This window comes from Cupressus sempervirens, chromosome 8 (assembly GCF_028749045.1).
Source record: "Cupressus sempervirens isolate cs-2001-9-10 chromosome 8, ASM2874904v1, whole genome shotgun sequence".
NCBI lineage: Eukaryota > Viridiplantae > Streptophyta > Pinopsida > Cupressales > Cupressaceae > Cupressus > Cupressus sempervirens.
Window position 1 is genome coordinate 250,554,814 of NC_143125.1, and position 20,516 is coordinate 250,575,329.

Here is a 20,516-nt window from a genome sequence, read left to right on the forward strand (position 1 = left end):
TGGCAGATTGAGTCTACATATGATAGGGTAAGAAAGAAATAGAGACCATGTCGAACATGGCCCCTAGTCATAGGACCATACTAGGTGAAGCAGAAGTAAGATATTCCATCTTTTGAGTGGGAGTTAGAACATTATCCCCTAGAGGAATATAACTCTCCCCAACCCTATTTTGGTAATATTGGGAAAGTTGAGAGTCTAGCTAGTAGAGAATTCCACCATGAGGAGGTCATTGAATACCATTGGATGAATGCAACAAATGACTTCAATGTCCATATTTGGGACTATTGTAGGATGAATTTGTATTTGGCATAGAAGGCTCTCAAAATAAGCATTCTAGAGGAAATAAGGTAGCAAGATTCTAGGGAGCTATTGGACCCCTATTCAACATGGACAAAATCAGAGAGAGATCTATCATGAATGTTGAGGTTGACAAAGAGGAGGGTGATGATATTAATCATCGGGTGAGGCATGTAATCAGAATGACAAGGGATTGGATCAAGAAACCTTTTCAACTTGATTCAATACTTGATACCATGATATTTCATGTGCAAGCCCGCCTAGAGAAAGGTAGAGGAAAGAAAGCTACAATTCCTACCTTTGCAGCCTAGTCTCCTATCAAGCCAAAAATATTATACCAACTTGACCGCTCGATTGGATACTATCACCCTCTAGAGAGGAAAGGAAAGAGGAAGAAACCCAACAAGTCTCTATCCCTCCTCCACAAGCAGAGCCAACATCCCCTTCTGCCTCCATGAAATAGAAAAGGATTAAGATCCAAATGAAGAAGAGACAAAGGGTGACTAAAAAAATGGTTCCTTGCCCATCTTTCCCTGAGACCATTCTAGAGGGAGAAGAGGAGGAAGAAGAAGATGATAAAGAGGAATAGGTGCCTTTGCAAGGAAGAACTTGACTAGCCAGAGCCACAAAACAATAAAGGAGAAGAAGTTCCACAATAACACTACCATCCACCCCAGAGAAACCCTTAGAAGTCTCTTCTTCAAAAGATGAAGTACAACAATGAGTGGATGAGCAAAGTGAAGAGGGCGATGATATTTTCAAAATGTCAAATTTTGATTTTATGCCCATAGGGAACAAATTGGTTGGGGATAAGATCAAGGATACCCCTATGGGTGAACCCCAACAAGAAGACTAGACATAGATGCCACCAAATTCATAGGGTCCTGATCTTACTCCCCCATCTCCACCACAAGTCATGGTGGTAGATAAAGGCTTGGTCACTACTCCACCCCAAAGTTTAAAAGAAGAACAAGTTCAAAAGGAACCTTCACAAGAGGATGAACCACAACAAATGGTGACTGATGAAGTATTGAAGGAGGGAAAAATGGTAGAATATTCTCAACCACCTTCCCAAGCCACTAAGGTGCAAGCTGGAGGGTCTATGAAAATAGAAGTCGTAGAAGAAGAGTCCTCACAAAGGGAAAGTACTCTGAGGAGTGATAAGGGAAAAGAGATAGAAGAACATACTCCTTCATCGTCAAGAGGTAGGTCTTCAACTGAGTGCATCCCAAGATGGTTCTAGAAAGAAATAATGAGGAGCACCAAACCTCAATTCCATGCTGATGAGGAAGAAATTTTTGAATTGGTTGAAATTTTGAACAAACCTGAGTCTCTATTACATGAGGCAAGACCATTAGCATTCATCAATAATACCTGAGACTAGGATTTGTTTGCACAAGTGGTCATTCCTCTTGAAGATATAGATGCAAAAAACCTCAGTCCTCAAGACTATCAAATTAAAAAGGTCATGCTTGGCAAGCCCACATGAGATATATCTTGATTGATGGTAACCATGGGGATTAAGGAAGTCTTTAGGAGCATGGAATAGGAAGAGGTCAAAATTTTAACACTTCGATGGAAAAATGAGATCCTGAGGGGATATTTAGCTAGATTGGTTGGTCATCTAGATCCTAAGCACCCCAAGGATACATTGAACACCATACTCAAAGAAGGGGAAACTGTACATTCAGATCCACTTTTGAAAGCTTGTCAATAGTGGTAGGAATTTTTTGAAGATAAGGGTATTTTGATCATCCATAGAACTTGAAATTACTACACACTACACAAGAGAACATGAATAAAATGGTGGCAATTCAGAAGTAGGACTTTAGCATTATGGATGAGGTAAGGGCTTGGTGTAAGGACTTACAAATTTTGCAAGCAATAAAGGGGCAAAGGTACATAATTTTGGTAGATATATATACAATAGAGGAATTAGATTTAATTGATGATTGGATAGAGAAGATTTTTTATAGTAATAAAGTAATGGAAATATTACATGTGGAGATCCATAGGCTCAAGGACCAAGCCTGAGAGTGAATTTTGGAACTAGAGAAGCATTACAGTGATGCATGCTTAAGGATTTTTGAAGATGAGGAATGGGAGAAGTTGTTACCTATAGAGGTAGTGGTAGAGATTTTTAAGAAGATTTTTGAGGAAGCTAATAATGACAAAGATATCTAGCAGGCTTTCAAAATAGAAGAAGCCTTGTTAGAATTAGATACCAAACTCGAGGATTTTGTTAACACATGAATTGAGGTAGAAAATTATAGACAAATGGTCAAAGACAAATATAAGGCTCTATATTTACTATATGTAGCTAAAATTATTGATATTATAGAGAAATTTAAGGGCAAACGTCTAGATATAGCTCTAAGATGAAGGAGAAAAAAACCCAGATACCAGAATTTCAATTTTCACAATTAGTAAAATTTTGAGATTTTGGACCATTTTGAGGTGCACAGCTCCATAGGTCCATAGCTTCATAGCGTAGGTCTGTAGGTCCACTTTTCTAGAGGTGTGTTGATAGTTAATTGCTAGTTCTAAAAATACAGCATTCCATGCATCAGAAACATATTCTGAGGGTAGTTTAACTTCGACAAATGCCCAGTGAAGGATCAACTTCCAATTTTGGCACTTCAAGACACTTCAACTTCAACTGAAAGATTTCTCATTCTTTCTTCTCTCATAAATTCTTTGTTTGTGACATGTAAAGGCTCATGCATCCAATTAATGAATAAAAATCGATGGAGTCCTACTTAGCACCAGTTAGATTGTTAGTTTTTTTAATTAATTAAAAGAATTTTATTGCAATAAGATATCTCTCACTCTCAACACAAATTAAGCAGACAATTTCTTATAAATAGTCCATTGTAATATGTAATTGAGGCCATCGTTGCTTTTCAATAGAATTGTGCTTTTGGTGCTCACATTCGAAGTGTAGTAATTCTTGCCTAAGTGTGTCATATTTTTGTGAATGAATGTTCATGGGATTATGATTGAGCCAAAGGTTTATTTCTTTATTTTTGGTTTTACAATTCATTAGTTCTGGTGTTTGTTATGGTTTTGACAAATTTTGCTAACATAACTAGCTTGAGAAGAAATCATCAAATTGTGCTTGCATAACTTTTTTGTCTCGCATGAGTGCACTTTCTATGGCCTTGCAATTTGATGAAGGGTGAAACATCATGTAATCACTAAGTTTCTCACTGACAATTACATCAGTGAAATCAGGGAAGCGCTACTCCTTCTTTCATTGGTTACCTACCAATTTCTTTGAAAGCTTAATTCACAAAATGTGTCATTTTCCATAGCTTATGTCCATTAGGAATTTCAATTTCATGCTATTTTCTTTGCTAACCCCTTGATTAGAATAGGAATTCATTCTAGTTTCATTGTTAGATTGCATTCATAAAAACCATAAAAAATACAAAAAACGTAGTTTTCTTGTGTGTTATTTTGAAGTAGTGTGTAGATTCTTTGTCTTGTCCAAAATCAAAACGAACCGGCAAAGGCCTCCTTGTGAACAATCATATTTATCTTCAACTAAATAGATTCTAGTAGGTCATGAGATCAACCCAAAACCTTGGAGTTAATTCACAAAATCATCTTTTCAAGAGAGGAGTTTGCAAGAATTCCTACCATTTAGCATCGTGCATAATGACAACTCAAGAGCAGTGGAGCTAGAAGGAGGGCCACACTTTTTATTCTCAAAAAAGAAGGAAATTGGCCAAAATTCAAAATTTTACACTTTTCACAAAAACCTACATTTTATATAAGTTCAAGAAATTTTTTGAGTTTTTAAGAAATTCAAGTTCATAGGTCTATAGATCCGCAGCTATGCAGGTGTGTAGGTGCGCAAAACTCTATGGTGTGCCTGATTTGTGAGAAAGTGTACTTCTACAGAAGTGTGTTTTTTTCCATAGTTTGTACAAATTGGAGGGTTTTTATCTAGAATCCCCATTTCAGCAAGCATTAAGATCTTCACCAAGGGCACACGAGTTTCTTGAGCTTACCCACTTTAACAAACCAAGTAGTGATAAAGGGATTCCTCAAATTCAACCACTTTCATTCAAATTTTCATCATTTTCTTCAATTCCACCTCCACTCCAGCCACCTAGTGGACCACCACATACTCCAATAGTTCCACCTCAACAACCATCCTTAGGTCTGCCAAATCTTCCAACGACCTTCTTCTTAAACATTGTAGACTCACCAATAAACTTGAGAGGTGCATTCCATGACCTCCCTAAGAATCCCAAAAAGTTTTTTTGAAGGTTTATTTACAAAGAAACACGAACTGCTGAAGACCACATTAAAGTATTCAAAGAATATGCAACCAAAAGTAGATTTCCAATAAGGATATGGTCCTTCATTTATTCCCTTACTCTTTGGGGGAAGTTTCCTACAATTGGTACATCAATTTTCCACCTGGGTGTATCAGAGATTGGGACACCTTTGAAACATTGTTCCTAGAGCAATTTAAAACATTTGTGAACCCAACATTGATACATCAACAATTCATATCAATTAAAAGGGATCTAGCTGAGATAATTTCGTGCTTCAATCATCACTTTCATATGGCATATTGCAAGTTGGAAACACCATACACTATACTAGTTGACTATGGATCCTCTTATTGCTATCTTTTTGAGAAGGCTTCCTCTAGTAGATATCGATACATTAGAAAAGGTCTTCACAGAAGCAATACATTTTACTAAGCAAGCCAATCCTAATAGAGGAGGATTGATTCTTCTAGCCCAAGCTATTATAGTAATGCCAACATACCTAGTTAGAGCATCCCTTAGGCCTAGTCAATTTTTACCTCTAAACCTAGTTCCACTATAATAGGAACCTACTCCATAGAACCTCATTTTGACATATCTAGGGTATGAACCTCCAAAGATTACTTTCTTTGAAAAGAAGGAAATAGTCCTTGTAGAAGCAGACAATAGCTTCATTTCAGAATTTCATCAGATGAAAAAGACTATGTCACAAATGAAAAATGAATTGACTTGTCTTAGGTTGTCATGAGGATAGAATAAAAACTTCCAAAGAAATAATCTCGGTCCTTACAACAACAATTATGGCCAAAATTATAACAAAAACTTAAATGGAAACAAAAACAATGTAGGAAATAATAATTGGGGGAACAATTTCAATCCTCCTCATTGAAATAATGGCTTCCAAAGATAGAATCGAAAGTGGAACACCCATCCAAATAATGGGAGCATTCATGCTGACAAAAACAACAATAACATTCAGTATGTAGATATCAATGCACCTAATGACAATGGTATGTACTGTAATGGAAATCAAGAAATGAATCAAAGCTCACAAGTAAATGATAAAAATCCTCCTATGCAATTTAATGCTATGCTATTAGAATCCTACAACCCCATGAAAAAGCCACAAGTAGAACAATGTACTTATGAAGAGTTCTCATTTCCATTCAACCAAGAACCTAACCTTTAGCATGAAGAAATGTTTTCCTTTCATAGTGGCAATCAAAATATTGACAACTTGAGAAGTAGAAAGGAACCTTTCATAGATGGAATTCCTCTAGTGCTACAACTGACTCCTCCCAATCCAAGGGCGAGCAAAAATTTGGCACCATTTAAACCTACACCACTTGGAGGACAAAAAAATCAAAACCAAGTACATGTACCAATGATATTGAAAAATCCTGCTTGGTCTACTGAAAGATACAATGTAGTGGAAGACTTCAAATGAACAAAAGCCAATATGTCTATGTTTGACATGTTGCAAAACTATCCACAATAACAAGGAGTTCTCATGAAGACCCTGGACCATACAAAGACTTCCCACAATGTGAATACTACCCCTCAAAAGGCAGTGTCACTGTAAGTTAACACTACGGAGGCATTACCCACTATGTTTAAAGACAAGGTAGAGGTACCCCCATTTTTTCTCAGTATCATAATATATGGGAAGAATCTTCATAATTTCCTTATTTATTTAGGAGCTTCGTGCAATTTCATGCCATTATCCATAGAACAAAAGTTAGGGGTCACCCCTCAACTTACCAACCGAATAGTGATACAGTTAGACAAAATAAAGGTGAAAGTCATAGGTGTAATGAAAGATGTATGGAAATAGTTGGCAATTGACCCTCGAATTCAAGATTTCATTGATATGCATGTGGTTAATATCCTAGAGATGTATGGATTACTCCTCAATAGAGAATGGACGAAGTGTCTAAGGCGATGGTTTTGCATAGATTTCACTCAGCTTTGGTTACCATGGAAAGGTCTGAACAATTGAATCAAAATAGATGTGGAGCCCAAGTTTAAAAAGTTGATTATAGATTACAATTCTCCTAATGAGGTAGCCCTCTTACACATAGATTTAAGCTCCTACAAGGTGATTCGTTTTTATACAATGTGGACTAGAAAACTGGATGATCAACATATCGACTCCATTATTTTAGCCCCAAAAGATGAGGTTGTAACACAATTCATAAACCATATGATGGCTAATCTACAATGTCTAGGAGAAGAAGTTTATCTCAATATTCTCCTCCTCCTAGGATTTTTCCAATTGCATAAAGTTAGCCATTTAAAGTTTGAGTGTTCATCATGTCAAGAAGTAATTGCTAAAGTGTTGACACAAATGGTCAAAGTAAAGAAAGTTGATGACCCACAAAATGGACCTATAGAAAACCAAAGTCCTACAAACACATATGATTCTATTGAAAAGGTTGAAGGGGAAACTAAATATTTGAATGCATCATATAGTGACACCTCTTCAGATAGTGAAGGTTTATCTTCTCCTCCACCCAAAATGATCAAAGTACAAAGAAGAAGATGATACATAAAGGGCTAGGGATGGACTTCAATGGTCATTCGTCCTCTACCTAAAGTGGAAGAAACTAAATAGTTGATAGAGGAAATTCAAGAAAAACAAGAAAAACATGCACTTCCTCTATCAAGAATTCACAATAGAGAGTCATCAAGTCCACCTCCCAAAAAATTATAAAGGGTGACTCCTAAGAAATAATCCTTTAAAGCTCAGATAAAAGAGAAATTGAGAATAAATAAGCACAAGGTTCGAAAAACAAGGAAAGCTCAATTTGGACTCTTTGCTTTGATGGTTACAAATGAAAATTAGGAGTCAGTGTAGGTATCGAGCTAATTGGTCCAAAAGGTAAATCTTTCTACACAGCATATCAGTTGCAATTTAGATGCACTAACAATGTTGTAGAATACAAAGCATTGATTTGAGGACTTCTCTTTGCACTTGAGAAATTAGTTATAGCTCTCATCATCGAAGGGGATTCTCAATTGGTTATCTGACAAGTGAAATCATTGTATTCTTGCAATGATAAGAGATTTCTTGCCTATATGAAAAGGGTATGGGATCTATTAGATGACTTCCAAGATTTGAACATAAAGTCCATCCCAAGGAGAAAAAACATGGTAGCTAACACCCTTGCCATTTTAGCAAGTGCATTACAGCCAGTTGAAGGAACAAATTTGAAATGATTTTTAGTTGAATTGGTTACTACTCCATCTATTCCTGACAATATCACAAACTTCCAAGTTTTTCAAGATGATCAACATTGACTAGAGTTTATTATGTGTAGCAGTCACTATAAGGGACAAGAAATAGATGACACCCTAAATGATGTATTTGAGGATATCACAACCCAAGATGAAGATGGAATCTTGAACTTGAAAACTAATACTATTCCAAGGGGGATGGTTGAATTAGAACGTATCTTTGATCATGATGTATTAGTACTTAACAAAAGAATCACTAAAGAAAAGGGGACTAACAAATGTGATTCTTACAATTTAGGAATGGAAGATGATCCTAAGATGGTAAGGATTGGGAAGGAATGTAGTTTATAGGAAAGGGAAGACATGCTCAAATTTCTCACATAATATAAGGATGTTATCGCTTGGAGCTATGAGGATTTGAAGACATATGATCCTTGGATCATTGCACATGATATTCCACTCAAACCTTATGCCAAACCTTTCTAAGAAAGGTAAAGACCTGTCAATCCTATCCTCAAGCCTCTCATAATGAAGGAAGTCAAAAAATTATAGGATGTGAAGATTATCTTCCCTGTACATCACTCTACATTGGTGGCTAATTTAGTTCTTGTACAAAAGAGGATAGGAGAGATTTGGCTTTGCGTCAATTTTTGCAATTTGAACTTGGCATCTCAGAAGGATAATTACCCATTGCCCTCACTGGATGAAGTCTTGCAAATCATGAACAGTTCAAAAATGATGTCTTTCTTGGATGGATATTCTAGTTACAATCGAGTAATGGTAGAAGAGGAAGACACATTAAAGACTTCCTTTATGACCAAATGGGGAACCTTCACCTACAAGAGAATGCAATTTGGTTTGATTAATGCGGGGGCTACATTTCAGCAAGCAATGAATGAAGTATTTAAGGGATTAATTAATACATGTATAGTTATCTATATGGATGACTTGAATATTTTTTCAAAGGATCAAACTACTCACATCGTTGACCTAAGACAAGTGTTCAATAGGTGTTGTAAATATGGCATATCTATCAATCAAAAGAAATGTTCATTTGGGGTCACTAAAGCAAAACTCCTTGGTCATATCATTTCTAAAGTTGGTATCTCCATAGATCCTAATGGATTTGAAGCCATTTTGAAGTTATCACCCCCAAACAGTTGGAAGGAACTCAAATCCTTCTTTGGAAAGATAATTTTTGTTCAAAAATTCATAGAGATTGTGCATCCTCTCAATAATTTTCTCAAGAAGGGAGCTAAAATGGAATGGGTTCCTAAGGTAAAGAAATCATTCAAGGATATCAGGTAGCCATTTCCATGGCCCCAGTATCAGTAAGCTCCAATTACAACCTTCCCTTTAAGATATATTCTTTTTCTTCAAAGCATTTGTGCACAGGGGTCTTGACCCAGAAGAAGGAAAAGGAAGATGAAAGACCTACTAATTTTATGAATTTCCCACTGAGAAATACTGAGTTGAATTATTCTAACCTTGAAAAATAGCCTTATTCCTTGGTTAAAGTAGTGAAGAAGTTTCACCATTACATATTAAGGAGTAAGGTGTATTCTATAGTACTTGACCCAGCAGTAAAGACATTATTGATGCAAAATGAGCTTGGTGAAAGGCAAGGTAAATGGATGGCGATACTTCAAGAATTTGACCCAGAGATCAAACCTATGAAATTAGTCAAAGGTCAAGGATTGTCAAGAATGATAGCTAATAACTAGATTGGCATTGAAAACAAATTTGAATTTGAGAAAGAAATAGGTGACAAAGACCAGAAGGAAATGATAGTATCTCAAGTTGATATTGGCCAAGGTGTGGTGACAAATGTTTGGTACTAGAATATTATGTATTACATATGGCAGAATCGATGCCCTAGTTGGATGAGTAGTTCACAATGTAGAGGTCTTAAAATGAAGTGTGAGTCATATATGCTACAAGACAACAAGTTATACAAAAGGAACTATGAAGGGATCTACTTAGAATGCCTAGGATGTGAAGAAGCAAAGGAATTCCTAGAACAATTTCATGACAAGTATGGTACAAGGCATGGTTCTACAGAAGTGATGGCTCATATGATTTTGAGATCAAGTTATTTTTGGCCCACATTGTTCAAAGATACTTTTGAGAACGTACACTCTTTTCATGTCTATCAAACAAGTGCTAATAGAGAAAGACATATGGTGATGCCACTACAACTTGTATATGAGGTATGCCCTTTCCCAAAGTGGGGGCTAGATTTCATTGGTCTAGTTAATCCACCATCATCAACTAGACACACCTAAATTTTTATGGCCACTAATTATTTCATGAGATGCACAAAAGTAGAAACTTTTAGAAATTGCACCACCAAGGTGGTAACAAACTTCTTGGAGGAACACATTGTTACCAAATTCAGAATGTCATTCACCCTTGTGTGCTATAATAGATCTTCTTTCGCATCAATATTTTTGACTCAATGGGCATTTGAGAATAAATTTATTATCAAGTTCTCTTCAAATTACTACCCACAAGGAAATGGGGTAGCAGAATCTACGAACAAGAACTTGATCACAATAATAAGGTGGTTGTTGAAGGAGAACCCTAGAGACTGGCATACGCAGTTGAAATATGCCTTACGGATAGATCGAGGATCAAAAATTCTTTGGGGACCTCTCTATATTTTCTCATTTATGGACAAGAGACAGTGTTACCACTTAACCTCAAGATTCATATTTTGAAGTTCATGAGTGGGTATGCTAAAGATGTTGACAAAGTACAAATCAAATTGATGAATCTTCTAGAGATGGATGAGAAATGGATAGTTGCATTGGAGCACATGGCTAAATATCAAGATATCATGAAAAGATGGTTCCACAAGAGAGCCACGATAAAATCATTCAAGATTTTTGACCTTTTTCTACTTTGGGATAAGGCAAAAGAAAAGTCTAGCAGCCATACCAACTTTCAACACTTGTGGACGGGTCCCTATTAGATTGCAAAAATCTTTGGAGAAAACACTTTTAGGCTCAGTTCCTTATAGGGGGAATTTCATCCCTTTCCAATAAATGGGAAATTTTTTAAACATTATTTTGAAGCCTAAAAGACACAAAAAAATAATAAATTAGTTAGGTTTTATTTCTGCACTTAGTTAGATTTTGTTTCGACAATTAGTTAGGTTTTATTTCTGCAAGTGTGTTTATTTTTTGCAAGTGTGTTTTGCTTTTAGTTGTGTTTTTTTTTCAGTCACATGTTTACTTTCAAAGCTGTGTTAGTCCCAAAAGGTAAGGTGTACTTGAGATTTTATCTTGCGATATTTCACTAACCACTCTTTGGTTCCAAATTCAAGAAGAGGTATTTCTTTGTCAAAACATTTGGATGATTGTGTGTCTTATACCAACTAAGCAATAGACATTGCTTGCAATAATAGAAAGACCTTTAGTCTTAAATTTAGAGTTCTAAATCAATGAGCTCTCAACACTTTGCAAAGTTAAGAATCGATCATCTTAGGTGGTGTTGAATTAAGGTTAAAGACAGCAAGGGACGATTCAAAATCTAATTGGTTCAAACAAGAGGGGTCTTCTCATTTCTAAAAGTTCTAAAAGAGGAATGCAAGGGATGTTCACCAAAAGATCAAATCCAAGAAATGACACCAATGTCCTATCTACATATTCTAAGCATAGCCAGGATACAGAATAAAGAAAAAAAATGGGAAAAGGATACAATTTCAAAACAACATATATTGTACTAAAACATTGCTTCATCAAGTAGTTACATTACAAGATACATGGAGTGATTCTTCAAAATTTTCCAAAAAATTAAAAGAAAGTGACAGCCCGCTAAGAGTCCTCGAACTAATTCTCTCATCTGGTCAAGCAAGCAATCAATAAATAACCTTAATGAAGATTCCAAATGGATGAACCAAGAAGGGTGGGAGATTGTTTCTATGTTGTCAGAAAACTCTAATAAGATTGCATCCTAGGATGTTGAAGGGAATGAATACACGAATCACACATTGAGCTCGAAGGTTTTGGATTTTGAAGTTTTGACTACGAAGTCATTCAAACTTTTCTCGAAGCATTTGCAGTTTGGTTAGTGTTCGACACATGTTGAAAGAATGTTTCCTGATGAAGAAATGCCTTTTTCATTTCTTCCATTTTTTGGGGCTATTTTATGTGGTCCCACAATGCATGCCCCATTTCTATTAAGAAATGGGGACCCCCTACTTTTTTGGATTCGGGCCAATTTAGAGGCCCTGAGTCCCTGTCCTGATGTCGAAGAGTCAAGAAAGTAAAAGTGAAAAATCAAAAAGGTCATAAAAAGTCAAAATTTTGAAAAAACCAAAAAAATCATAAAATTGAAACAAAAAAATAATAATTTAAATAAAAAATTGTGCGCATGTGTAGCTTTGAAGGTGTGCAAGTGCACACACGTTCAGTGATGCGTGGATGTACACCTATGTACTTATGCATGCACTCACTCACACACCACTAAAGGTGGGTGAGGGTTATATAAACCCCCCACCCCCCTTCATTCCTCACCTTGCTCTTTTTTCTTTCCATAATCTTGCACTCTCGCGTAGAAGTTTGCATTTTTTTTTTGAGATCCACACTCGCTTCTCGACTCCATGCCTCTTCCCACACCATTTCATAATCAAGGTGTACAAACATGGCTGGTGCACACTAGAGCTCCTAACCTATTGCATAAGTGCACACTAGATCCTAGTACCCCAAACTTGCTTAAACATGGAAAACATATAATGCATGAACACCATGCCATTGTGTATCCACATCGACACAGTCATGCCTGCTATTGTGCACACCCAACATTCACAACCCTCTCTGCAAAAATTAAAACCCCCATGCACCTCAGCCATCATGCGCATTGTGTTGCGCACCTCATGCCATCATAAGAATCGTGCCACACACCTCATGTCACCATGCACATTTTATTGTGCATCACACATACTCATGCACTGTGCACATCCACGTTGCATGCAAGGAAAAAGAAAAAGAGAGAGGGTGTGAGGTGTGCACCCAACCTAGTGCACACCTATACACACTACTATATTTGACCAAAATTTTTGACTATCAATTAAAAAGGTAAATGTTGGTCGGATTATAGAAGGAAAAATTTTGTTTTTCTTAAATCTAAGCCTGTGTTGGTCAAAATTTCGACCAACACGAGCTTAACATGAAAAAAAAAAGTTTTGGATTGGATGTTATTCAGCTCAAATTTGTGTGCACCAAAATCTCTCTTCCAATTATGCTATTAGGGAGTCATCTTGTCAAGACCTTATTTGAGTGTATGATATGAGTTGACTCCTCTCAGAGACAATAAGCTTCTTAACACGGAGCACGCGAGAGCTGCACAAGCAGAAGAATTGGTGAATGTGATTGACTATATTTTGGGGCTCTTAGCATGTGAATGAAGGCCATTAATGTTCAAATGGTGATGAATGCAAATGAGTTCTTTTTCTCACACTTGTAGATGGATATATGGATTTTAGATTTCAAAGTGGTGATTTTTGTTCAGAGCATTTATGATCGATTTCCCATCTTGACAATATGGAATCATGAGGTTATGGATATCAAGAAATATATCATCCAAAGGAGTTTGAGGTTCATTGAGAGGCTTATGAGTTTCGTGGAGAATGGATTTCTGACTGAAATTATTGTGGTTAGAGTTGGAGACAGAGGATGCAAGAACACTGCCACTAGTGAAGATGGGATTTTTCCAGCCACTGGGGTGTGATGAATACAGTCCTTCCTTAGCTCATCAGGGACCATAGTAACCCTAATCTCTTTCTTTTTATCATTATAATTAGTAAATAAAATCATCTATTGCTATTACTAATTATTCTTGGACTAATTATCTTGGAGTTCTTCTGCAATGCTCTATTGATATGTGGGTTTTATTTTCACCCTATCAGTGGATCTATCACTTAATTATCACAAATTGTAAACCTATGACATTGAAAGTTACAGTAAATAAGCCCCAAATATTCACTATCCATGATATATATCCAAAACATCAAGGATTTATTGAGGGTTTTGAAATTTATTGTAACTAACATGAAGGCATATTGAGTGGCTGAATGTTTCTCTTGGACCTGAAAAAATACTTAATACCTATATCTTGTTCAAGTTTTCAATAGCCGTACTCATTCTAATTTTTTTCTTAGCTTTAAGTTTTTAAACAATCTTTAGAGATTAGATAGATTTGTTCAATTATGTAATAGTAAGTTTAACTTGGAGTGTCTAGTTATTTCTTTCCATGGGAGATCAACTATACATTGTGAATGAAGCTGCTTCACAGGCTTCCTATTAGATATCTATAAATTCAATACAGTGGCAGTGTTAAATGTTTTGTATAGTAAATAATACTTCATACATTCACTTGTATGATAGCCTAGTGTCTATATACTGTGTAGGTGATTTTATCTTGTGATGAAGACCCTCCAATTGTTAGAATAATGGATTACAGGTAATCTCTGGTAATATATTGTTTTAAAAAGACAAATATTCTTTTGCATTTTATTTGATGAAAATAAGATCTACTATAAAGTATGGATTTAATGACGACAAATATCCATATTGGTTCTCTATAATGATAGCATTTGAAATTGATATATCTATTTCTTATAGTTCCCAACATAGTCGAAGATACTTTAGGCACTCATCTTTCTGTTGTCATTGTTGGTTGTACTTTTGACTAGACTTCTATTTATCTGTTGGTCATTCATAAACATTAATACAATTTCATTCTTTCTATTAAATTATGAATTATTATTGTTGTTACTTGCCCAAGGTAAAGTAACAATAAAAAAAGGACAATGAAGGTCCATACAATTAAAATGGCACAATAATATGTCTTCCGTAGCTTATTGTTCGTATATGGTTTTGTTAAAAGTTAGGAAATTGATGAGAATGTGGATGAGAAAAGAGATGTACAATTATATGAAAAGTGCTTTACCTAAACAAGTTAGAGGAAAGATTTAATATATAATTTTTTATAGATCAGTGATGTCCAAATCTAGTAGTAACACATAATTTACATTTGGATGCAAATTATGTACCATACTGATTGAAATTTCATGTTTTAATACACTTTTCACAGTTCTACATCTTGAAAGTTGAGGCAAGATGGTTAAAACATATGTTAAGCACTATTATTCATTTTATTTGATGACGTCCCAATGAAAAATAAGAGAAGCTAAAAATGGTGATTGGAAGGGGTGTGATGCAGAGACCTAGGTGGACTTTAAGCTTTTCACAATAAGAGGGACTTTCCTAGTGTTCTCACAACACAATCAAGCTTCTTCATAGGATCATTCTTCTTGATCCAGTCAACTTCAAACCATATCAGAGTACACATATCATTCTTTTGTGCCACCATAGGATCTACATCTTATAAACATAACCTTTTTCCCTCAATCCATCCATTGGATTCATCTAAACAATCTTGTTCACCAATCTATCAAATGCCCTCAATGCCTCAATAGGCTCCAATCTTGATTTCAATTCAACTAGGTGTTTTCTCTACCCCCTCACACTTCAAAAAACTTCAACTCACCTATTTCCAAGGTTTCTAAACCCCCATCTCATCAACTGGTACAAATACTCACTTCTAGCCCTTCACAAAGCCTATTTCCCAATTAGCCCAGCCTAATCAATTTTTCACACCTTTCTTCTACTTTTCCCAAAACAATTTGAAAGCTAAGACCATTTCTAGATACCTTTTTCCAAGCTACACAACTATCTCAAAGTTTCATACTGCTCCTTTGGACCAAATGCCCAAACCAACACTGTTGCTCCATAATTAGCCACTATTAGTCCTCCTATTACAAAGTAACTACTAACATCTCTCATTCCTAAAACCATTTAACCACAAAAAGAGTTGTATCCTAACCCAAAACAATGGATTTTCACATTTAAAAGAGATTCCACCAAGAGTTTCATGCTCAACCAACAAACCCTCCTTCCTAGGTGCCTATGCCTAGGTTTTTTTAAACTCACCTTTCCAAACACTTGTTGATCCTTCCAATGGATACAACACCTTCACATAGCCCTAAAATGACCTTCCATGCAATAAAATGTAGCCCTCATGTGGATGGAACTTCCAAACCTTGACTAGCCCAACATCTAGTGTTCCAAAACAACACTCTATCTTCAACTAGAGACCTTCTTCTCCAATCTCATTGCACATTCCTGCATATCTTTGCACAAAAAATCATTATATAGATTCATTTAACATATTTATAGCCTCTCCCATGAGTTACATCTCCATTATAGTAGTGGGAGAGGTGAAACTTTAAGTAATCTCAGAAAATTAACTCTCTATCAGATGACAGTGACAGTCACTAAATTGTTATGCAAAATCTTTTACAAAGGACCTATTCAAATGGAAAGAACTTTGAAAAACCTTCTAAAACATTTTTATGTTTGAAAGGAAAACTTGTAATGAAAAAAAACTTGTTCGAATCAAAAGACAATTAAAATATAATGTCACTATTCTGTGACAGTCTACAATGGCAGAGAAACACTATCTTTTTATTGTTTTTTTCCCAAAGCTTTCTTAAATGCTCGATACATCTCCTCGAAACTCATTTACATCAAATTTTTATAGACTCCTTTGGCACCTTTAAACTGCCTAATCCCCTAAGGAACCAACCAACTTCTCCTAACTATCTGGGTGACAGTTTTGATTAACTTTTAATAACTTTTAATAATAGTTCTACACCATAACCTTGGGTAGTGAAAGACTAAAGACCTTTTAACACAATTCCTAAATGACTCGATACTCCTTAATAAGACTTAATGACTCTCAAATAGTGCAATGTTCCCAATGACTCCTTCTTAACTCCTTGATTCCCTTAATGTGGCCTATTGTTAACACTTTGACAATTTGACATATTTTGCTAAGTACATTAGACTTATCTTCTTTCCATATGCTAATCATGACCTTTTGACCACATTCAACCATCCTAATACTTTCTAGGATTCCATTTGCCCTTGAAACATCATAAATGACCCTAGGTACATTCTAATTCCCATAATGCCATTTAGGCTTACATAATGATCGTAAAACATATTTGAAGGACCATTTCATGGTCTCATTACAACCAATGAACTATCATGGTCATGTACACATCTTTTTGCCTTTAGTGCCTTCTTGTTTCCTCATCCTTGGCCTTGATGCTCTTGCATCAAGGTGGAATCCATTTCTGGTCCTTGGGACCAAGTCCACATACCATGCATCAAAACAAGTAAAAGCTTGGGAATAGCTCTACTTAAATGCTACACCCACATATTCAAGTTTACTAATCTTAGCTCAGTCAAAATGTGAAAAGAATAAAATTAGCAGATTTCATTTTCAACATTCCATATTCAAGCATACTATCTTGAGTTACATCCATCATAAAAAAGAAGAATGGGTAGAACTCAAATCAAAATTGATATTTTGAACTCAAGATCATCTGTTAATTGATAGCCTATGGGATTTCTCTTAAGTGTAGTTAAACAAGGATATGAAAACATTACATTCTACTACAAAATCTGGGATTTGATAGTAGACAGCCCAAAATTATTTTTCCATTTTATTGAATTAGGCCTTGATGATAAACTCTGCAATTTGAATAGCAAAAACAAGGCTATTATAAAACCAAAAGGAAAGTGATTCTCAGGGCTATTCTGTATATATTTCTTATTTTGTGTGGGTGGGTAGTCAGTGTTTAGGACATGTTGATTATTTATTGGCTGACTGATCATTCTCTATTGAAGATAGTTAGCAAAACTCATGAATATCTTTAATTTTTACTTTTAAAATCAATACAAAACTTCTTAACTTTGTCGTCTTATCAATTCAAACAAAACAAGGAAAAACCTAAAATAGAAAATATTCATTTAGCAAATGACTTATATGTAATGATTTACAAGTTCTGATGTTGAATTTAGAGTACGTGATAGATAAGTTGAAAACAAGGCAGATGGCATGACCTTCTACTTTCAATCCGTCAGGTCAATTTGAATTTCATTCTCTACTTTTTCATTTTCTCTATTTTTATTTGCTTGGTTGACATTGATATCCCCTACTACTATCATCTCCATCAGTGCTATGAGCTTTTCTGCTATCTCCAAAGCCTTTCTTATCTTGTCTTCTTGGAATTCTCTGGCCCACTTGTTGGAATGTTTTATCAGCAAATCTGGTAATTGCTGAACACAACCCCGAATAAGCTCTCTAAAGTAACCAATCATTTCATTTCCCAAGCCAGTGATTAGAATGTTATCGTCCTTAAAATTATTATCATTTTCCAATTCAAATATGTAAGAATCTAAGACAGGGATGTAGACAAAATGTTAGCTCTTGTTTAGTGCATGTTTCTTATAGTATCCATGTTTTTCTTTTTCATCTCTCTAGAGGAACATAGTTTTTATTGCAATTGGGACAAATAATAGTAAGTATAGTATTTTTATTATAATTACAATCATGAATATTAGAAGTAGGACTCCAAGGCATCTGACCACATACCCAAGACACACTACAAGATAGTCAACTACATATCCATTTACACTTTTCAGATATTCAATCACAGGCTCCTACAATTCATTCACAAGCTCCTGTGATTCATTTACAGGCTCCTGGAACTCATTTGGAGGCTCTTGCGATTCATTCGTAGGCTCCAATTTTTCTTCCATTTGTGCAACCATTCATCTAGGCATTGCCACATTTCCAGAATCAAGATGAATGGCCAAATGAATATGAGAACGAATCTTGAAAGTGTCACATAGGAAACATTATCTCCAATTTTACACTCTGAGTTTTTCATCTCCTTCTCTAATTCTTCTTTCTCTTCCTTGAGGAAATAAAAAAGGTGTTGACTTGTTTTATTCCATTGAGCATCTCCTCCTCCATGCTACTCAATTTTCTTTTCTAACCATCTCATGTGCTTGTCAGCTTCCAAACTCATCTCAAAAGCTTCAAATTTACATGAACCAAACATATCCATCAATTGAATGGCTATGTTCTCAGGGAAGTCCAAAAATTCTAATAGATCTTTTATTTCTTTATAAGCGTTGATCATATCCTCTACACCAACATCCATCTTCAAATCCCACTCAAACTTTTATGTGGTGTCTAATTTTTAAGGGATTGAATTTTATGTTTTATTGTTTTGAATTTTGAGGTTGCATCCTAAAGTTGGTGTTTGATGCCTCTAAATTTGTGGACGTGTTTTGAAAGTGTTCATTTCTTTCATTGCACATTTTCAACATGGATTATATTTTCTAGTGCATTTTTTTCTTCTTTTCTTCTCAAAGGTTGAATTTGTAGGTATCATTTGGAAGTAGTATTCCAGTTCTTCAACTTTAGGATTGGATGTGATAATTTGTTTGAATTTGTGCAGATTGAAGGCTTTCTTCATTTATACTATAAATATTGGTTGGTTCATTTGCTTTCTTAGCCGTGTTAGCATTCCTTGCCTTGTTTTGAAGCCTTTCAGTTAGCCACCTTTTGAGATGTCCTTCTCATGTTCTTGGGACGTTCTCTAAGTTCAAATTTTGATTGATGCTTATGGTGCTATTATATGATCATGAATTTGGCACCTTTATTCCTCAAAAAATTGAAACTTCATTCTAGTCAATTTTTCTTGTTAGTTAAATCATCTAATTTTCATCAAAATATAACTGAAGTAATTGTTAGAAACTTCTTTTTTATAAGCTAGGTGCCACTTGTAGTTGCAAAACATTAGGACCGAGATTCCTTAGCCAAGCATTATTTGACCCCATTCTGATGACATGGGTCCCTAGATCAAAGAGTAGCTTCAAATTACTACTCAGATTCCTCAGCCTAATCTCATTGGCATTACTGGTCTCATTCAAATGATATGAATCTACTACTTATGAGCTAAGCTCAAGACCAAAGGGTAGCTTCACATTACGACCACATTCCTCAACCTAATCTCTTAGGCATGGTAGCTTTGTTTATTCTAGCCAGTATCATTCCTCAATTTCAAATGCACATAGGGGCTCTATTCATCCTTAACTTCTATGTGTTAGGGGCATGGTGCTTTATTTTCATCTTCCTACAACTTTTTTAAAACTTTTTCTATCTCTAGTCCCTTGTGGACATTAATATAATTTTCTTTTCTTGACATTAATATAATTTTCTTTTCTTGCTATACACAAGGTCTAGTTTGACTATTTTCTATTGAGATTTTATCCTTGAAGTTCATTTGGTAATGCTAAATTGTATTGATCTTTAACCTTCATTTGGAACTCAATGATTTCTTTTTGAGGGTGATTTCTATTTACTTGTTCTGACTGCAGTTTCCATTGTCTTCTTTCTCATGGGACATCACAATATCGTAGGCATAATCTTCTTGGTTAATTGGAATGTGCCTTGTGATCCATGCCATGGAGGATCCAATTTAAGTCCTTTGTATGATGATAACTTATAAAGTGGCTATAAACCCCAGATGTAATTCCTTCAAACAAAGAGTAGCACAAGAAATTTATTAAGTTTTTTCATAATCTATACAATATTTATTAATTATTGTGCATTATAATCTTTCACAATTATTATCTCGAATGTGGATGATCTAATGAGGGTATTGAAACTTATGGATGAGAAATGACTGAGTGCTTCATGGGAGCACACATAGGGAGACTACAACTTGAGTATTTGCGATTGTCTAAGCATGCATATTTTTGATAAGCT